General features: G+C 45.2%; 1 protein-coding gene across 1 annotated transcript in view; it reads right to left on the reverse strand.

The window, feature by feature from the left end:
* Nucleotides 1–1,045, reverse strand: part of LOC130283776 (mitogen-activated protein kinase kinase kinase 19-like) — a 39,404-nt gene extending 38,359 nt beyond the window's left edge. The window contains exon 1 of the mRNA XM_056533220.1: nt 1,027–1,045. The gene's annotated coding sequence lies outside the window, so the exon portion shown is untranslated. The remainder of the gene's footprint in view (nt 1–1,026) is intronic.
* Nucleotides 1,046–6,267: the final 5,222 nt, after the last annotated feature.

The raw sequence follows: 6,267 nt of genomic DNA on the forward strand, positions 1-6,267 counted from the left end.
GTAATGTCGGGGCCATGGCCTCCACCCCTGACCCCATCGGGTTTTAGGCTTTCATAAATCTCCCCATAGAGATAGCCAGCATATGTGGATAAAAGGTAAAACTACCACTTATCCATACTCATAGATAGTAATATCGGGGCCATGGCCTCCACCCCTGACCCCATTGGGTGTTTGGAGCAGGACCTCCCGGCTCAGCCTGTCTCGGCCAGTGATTGGCTGAGCTGGAAGGTCATACACCAAGCGCTCATCTTGAAAAAAGGAAGAATAAAGAAGCTTGAGGGAAGGGGTGGAGGCAAATGGGAACGGTGGGGGACCAGGAATAGGTAAGTATGTTTTTTTTTATATTTTCCGCCCACCTCAGAACCATATTATTATTTTTTTATTTTAAAAGGCTAAAATGCCCCTTGAAATACTTTGCCAGTGTGACTGCTTATATGGAGCCATGTTGCCCTTCCCTGCACAGCGGGTGCCTGGGAGTTTTATTGTGCAGGAAAACTGGCAAAAGCGCATTGGTCCCTTTATTTCAGGGATTTGGGGGTCTGAGAGGTTAGACCCTGAGAGGTTAGACCCTCAACAATCAGAATGATACGGACCTGTCCTATTGGGCTTACAGCATTTATTATGGGAATTATCAGGAAATGCTTAAAGGGAAAATCCCTGGTTCTCTGGCTGACGTCAGGAGGTGAGGGCTCTGTTGTCTCTCATGTCAGAGGTGACACTTGGCAAACACCAGATTTACTGTAAAGTATTTCTGTGTTCTTGTGTCATGTGTCCTGGAGAAGGATGACTGTACTGGAAGCTATGCCAGTTATAACAGCCAAGGTCAATGGTGTTTACTTACTAAAGGGCATAAAGTGCACACTACACTATAAGTGTTTCCTAGTGGTATATCTATCATAGATGTGTGATGTCCCAGTACGGGATATGCTCCTTCAGTCCTGTCTGGTTGAGTCCCTGTATGTCCTCAGGGCTCCCCTGCAGTGTTCCCCCATAATGTGTATAGGTTGTATATGAAGTGCAAAGGACCTTTTACGTGTGTCACATGATTGTCAGTCACATGATAATGTTTGTCACATGTTTAAGTCATATGTTTTGTTACCCAGAGAGCACCAGGTGACCAGATGACCCGCAGTTGGCCTATGGGCTCCTTGCTCCACCCCCTTTATAAGAGGTCAAGTCCAGTCCAGATGTCTCAGAGCCAGTGTCCAGCACATCTGGAGGCCTAAATTGCAGCCACAAGTCAGTAAGTCAAGTCATCTCTGTCTGCTGTCACTATGTTCAGTCAAGTCAAGTCAGTTATAGTCAGTGTGGCTGCGCTAAAGTCTGTCAAGTCACTGCAAGTCCCAGCAAGCTGCGAGGTCCCCTGTGTTACTGATCTCCTCCCTGGGATCCTGGCCGAACTGTATAGACTGTAACACCTGTCTAACCTCAGTAAAAGTTACCGTTAACCTTAACCTGGCCTTGGACTATTATTTGCCCCTGCCTCGGGTGGTTATATAGGCAAACCACGCCCTGGCATCATGAACATGAAGGGGTTAATAGCATCTACCCATGAGCAGCACCATCTGACCCTTACACCTCACCTCACACCCCGTGGCTCACCACAATCTTTGGCATCATGAAGAGGATTCGGATGTGTGCCATAAGCCACAAGGCCACAAGTCCCCCTCCCTCCCCACCCTTAGCCTGAACTGTGTCCGAGAAAAATCGCATGCCGATGCGAAAAAATTTGCGCCAGAAAACCGTACGGGACTTTGTAATTGTAATGTGTTTCTACCGTGGCACTGATAAAGTAGAGGGGGAGGTGAAGAAAACTGTGCTTTCTATTGTTGAAAAGTCTGTGAAAATTGCAGCGATAATGTGTAAAATCAGGACTGAGGCCATACTGCGCCATTCTGCTAAATCGGTACCTGAAAGGGTTAAGGTGGAGCCCGAGAAGCGTGCGAAAATGTCCCATGCTGGTCAATGTCCCTCCCCCTGGGCATGGAAGTCAAGTCACAGTACCTAGTCCTAAGTGGAACTTGAAAGATCCATGGTACCAGTGGCGAGTCACATTAACCCCTTAGTGCCCAGCAGTGTTCCCGGGTACTTGCCATTATGTGGGGAGTCGTCACCCAGGGTATATCAGTCAAGTCAGACTAAGCCGCTGCAGCACTTCCCCAAGCATCTTAAAGGGCCAGTACTCCCCAGGTTGCAGAGGGGCCCAGTTGTAAAAAAACAAAGGACCCGAATTAAATCGCAGGTGGATGGGAAGACTACAGACGGCTACCTTCTCCGTCTCTTCTGTGTTGGTTACATCAAGGCGCACAACAATTAGATCAGAAAAGCATCCTATGCCCAGCATTAACAAGTCCGTCAGATTCGCCCCTAGATGATGGAAATCATGACCCAAAAGGTGCAAACAAATGACTTCAAGGAAGTTGTTAACAAACTGATCCCAGACAGCATAGACCAATACATTGAAAAGGCCTGCTACACTATCTATCCTCTCCATGACGTCTAAGTCCGAAAAGCCAAGATGCTGAAAAATTCTAAATCTAATTTGTCTGAAAAAATTACCCCGCCCACTCTTGCTACCACAGAGGTTTGGCTCACACACGTCAACCCCATAGAGGGGACCCTGTCTCGCGGTGCTAGGTATATGTCCCACCCTAGAAAACAGTCTGACTGACAAGGTTGGAATGGAAGAGTGCATACATAATAAAAATGTTCTATTTGTGTACTCGTGTACAGTAACTTCACCAAACTTGGTCATGAGACTAACTGACTTCTGTGTGCAAGCACAATCTTTTGTTGTTCCAGGTTTACAAGCAACGTTTAAGCACAGGGCCTGACGAACTAGTCAAGAAAGTTTTGTGGTAACCAATCTCATAAGTGTTGTGCCCAGCAACGGCCAAGAGTCTCCTCAGGAACCTGACGGAGCTCGAGCTCTTAGAACCTGAACTTTATAGTGTATCTGGACTACTGAGCGATACATGGACATCTGTGTAAATACTGCCATATCAATATATTTTTGCTCACCAATATGCACAAGGGATATATTTGTGTTAGTAAGAGTAAAGTCATGTACTACACATAGTTCATAAGTACACATAAAGTCATGTATACATGTCTCATGTACATTAGGGCTGTAACACTCACAACTACACAGCCCATACCAATGTCTCCTATGTCTAAAATGTCTAATATGATTTTTCTTGTGTCCACGTGCTCAGGATACTTTGCTGGCCAGAAGGTATTCCTGTACCCACAAAGCACGTAACCTAAAAAGTCAAAGTGTCAAATGTTATCTAATAAATGTTCAAATATATCTAGTGTTCTGGGGAGAAGTGTGTAATGCCAAGGGACCCCAGTAGCCAATGCATTGGGCAGAAAGTCTCCGACAACCCAATCCGCCAGTGTCATGTCTTAGTCATATGTATACAGTGTTGTTATATGCATAGTCACATGTCATAATATGCATAGTCATAGTCCATAAGTCATGTTTATACTATAGTCATAGGCATGTTGTTATTGCTATACATAGTCCTTATTCTCCAATAATCCTAAGGTGGTTCAGTTATACATTTTTTCAGAGCATGTATGGACATTGATACAGAGACTCTCTAGTATTATCAGTTTTTATCAACAACAGCCTGGAAATGGTCGATAAATGCAATACCCCAGGACTGCATGTGGCCCCGTGGCCGTTTCGCTCCTTAAGCCTTCCAGGACAGATGTCGAGGGTGACCTTACTTAAGTAGGGGGGTTTGTGATGTCCCAGTATGGGATATGTTCCTACAGTCCTGTCTGGGTGAGTCCCTGTAAGTCCTCAGGGCTCTCCTGAAGTGTTCCCCCATAATGTGTTTAGGTTGTATATTAAGTGTAAAGGACCTTTGACGTGGGTCACATGATTGTTAGTCACATGATAATGTTTGTCACATGTTTAAGTAATATGCTTTGTTACCCAGAGAGCACCAGGTGACCAGATGACCCACAGCTAGCCTATGGGCTTCTTGCTCAGCCCCCCTTTATAAGAGTACTACAATCACTCTCTTAGATCCTGAGGTCAAGTCCAGTCCAGACGTCTCAGAGCCAGTGTCCAGCACATCTGGAGGCCTCAAGCCTAAATTGCAGCCTAAAAGTAAGTCAGTAAGTCAAGTCATCTTTGTCTGCTGTCACTATCTTCAGTCAATTCCGTTATAGTCAGTGTGGCTGCGCTAAAGTCTGTCAAGTCACTGCAAGTCCCAGCAAGCTGCGAGGTCCCCTGTGTTACTGGTCACCTCTCTGTGATCCTGACTGAACTGTATAGACTGTAACACCTGTCTAACCTCAGTAAAAGTTACCGTTAACCTTAACCTGGCCATGAACTATTATTTGCCCCTGTCTAACCTAGTACTAGCGGTTCTACCTTCGGGTGGTTACAAACACGAAGGGGTTAATACCATCTACCCTTCGGCAACACCATCTGCCCCTAGGTGTAAGAGAGGGCTGGGGTCATAAGATCTGGTATGGAGGAGAGGCCCTGTGGTGGCTTCAGACCTAGTAGTACCAAGTATGGGGAACTTTACACAGAAGGACACATACACTATTTTAAATATAAGAATTTTACTTGAAACTGGAACAACTATATAATGAGAAATATAGTCCAATTCTTCCCCACAGGGGAGGCATAATTCTTAAACAGTTGCATTATAATGTTCTTTATTGCTGTCTGGGTTCATTGTCTCCCAGCTACGGGGAGGAAAGTCCTTTAACACAAAGTCTCCCCACAAGCACTTGCTTCCATCATGCGAATATTGCATATTGGTCCTCTAGCTTTGCCGGTCACATTTTGTCTAACATTCTAGTCATGTTTCTCCAGGATTTATCCTCTTGGTAGAGCAATGACTTGGCTCCAGGACACAGCTGAGGACCTCACCAGGTACAACAGCCATCAGGGACAGTCGCTCGGAGTGTGTGGTGGATGTGTGATGGTATGTTAAGTACGGCACTCTTCACACTTAACAGCATCAGCAACCTCTCATGGCTTCCCTGCGTGGTTGGCCAAAATATTGACTTGGGTGCCATCGCTGAGAAAAACGGTAGACCCCACTGGTCAGAAACGTCATGACCCAGGAGTAACTCCCCCAGTGTGAAGATGACCACCCAACATCAGCTACAGACAGCAGCTCACAATAATCAAGTAGCATTTCCAGAATGTTCCACATTCTGTAAAATATACATGTGCTAAACAGCAGAAAACATAGACAGTACATTTAAATGGTGACTGTCATTTCAAACAACTTCACTTCATGTGATAGTCTATGTGATCTGTAACATATCTTTAAATCCCTCAATTTACCAACAAATGACTTACGCCAGTAAAACAGCTTTAAAATCTTGGCCACTATGAGTCTTATTTCTCTGTAATCAGCCGTCCACTGCCTGTTGTCAGGATAATTCCATCTCTATTAACAGAGACAGCAAGACAAAAAACAGGAAGGGGGTATGGGTCTTAGCATGTGCTATGTCCAGGGGAGAGATTTGAAGAGTTATTCTGGGCTGTGTGCATGCAAACTAAAAGCTTTCTCCTTTCGCCAAAAACATTTGCACTGTCCATGAAAGGTAAATCAAAGTTTCCTTCCCATCTCAGCAGCAGGTCAATGTTTATTGTAACACCTTGTTTCATTTCAGCACACATAGCACCCTGCAAAGCCACTGCATCCCTAACCCCTCCTGTCCCACATGTCATCTATAGCAGAGTACTGTACTTCTGCAGATGGCATATCATTCCCCAGCACACTGCAGCCTGTTTAGTCCAGTGCACTTTCACCAGCATAGCAATGAGAAGTAAGTGCTGTGCTGCATATGGGCAGACAAGTAAGGGAGGAAGTAACTGTGCACACTCCGGCAAAGAGCCCAGCTTTCCTTCGTAAAGAGTGAGAAACAGTTGTGCACTATAGAGGTAACCCTCATAGAGGGAACCCCCAGATAAATGTCACTGTACACATGCAGTGGTACAAATACAGAATACCATAAAGTGGCTTCCACTATAACTCTAGGAAAGATTTATGAATGTGACTCAAGTTGGTCTGGAGGGACATAGACACAGTGTCCTAGAGTCAAATTATTCCTACGTAACACAACTATTTAACTTAGTAGTAAAGAGCTTAGCAGTGACACTGTCCCTGGCCACAGGCTACTGATGGGGGCCTATAAAATTACAGCTATAATGAGCATTGAGGTCGTTTAGTCAAAGGCTGTACAGGCATGCTGGGAGTTGTAGTTTTGCAACTGCTGGAGGCA

This window comes from Hyla sarda, chromosome 8, assembly GCF_029499605.1.
Source record: "Hyla sarda isolate aHylSar1 chromosome 8, aHylSar1.hap1, whole genome shotgun sequence".
Lineage (NCBI taxonomy): Eukaryota > Metazoa > Chordata > Amphibia > Anura > Hylidae > Hyla > Hyla sarda.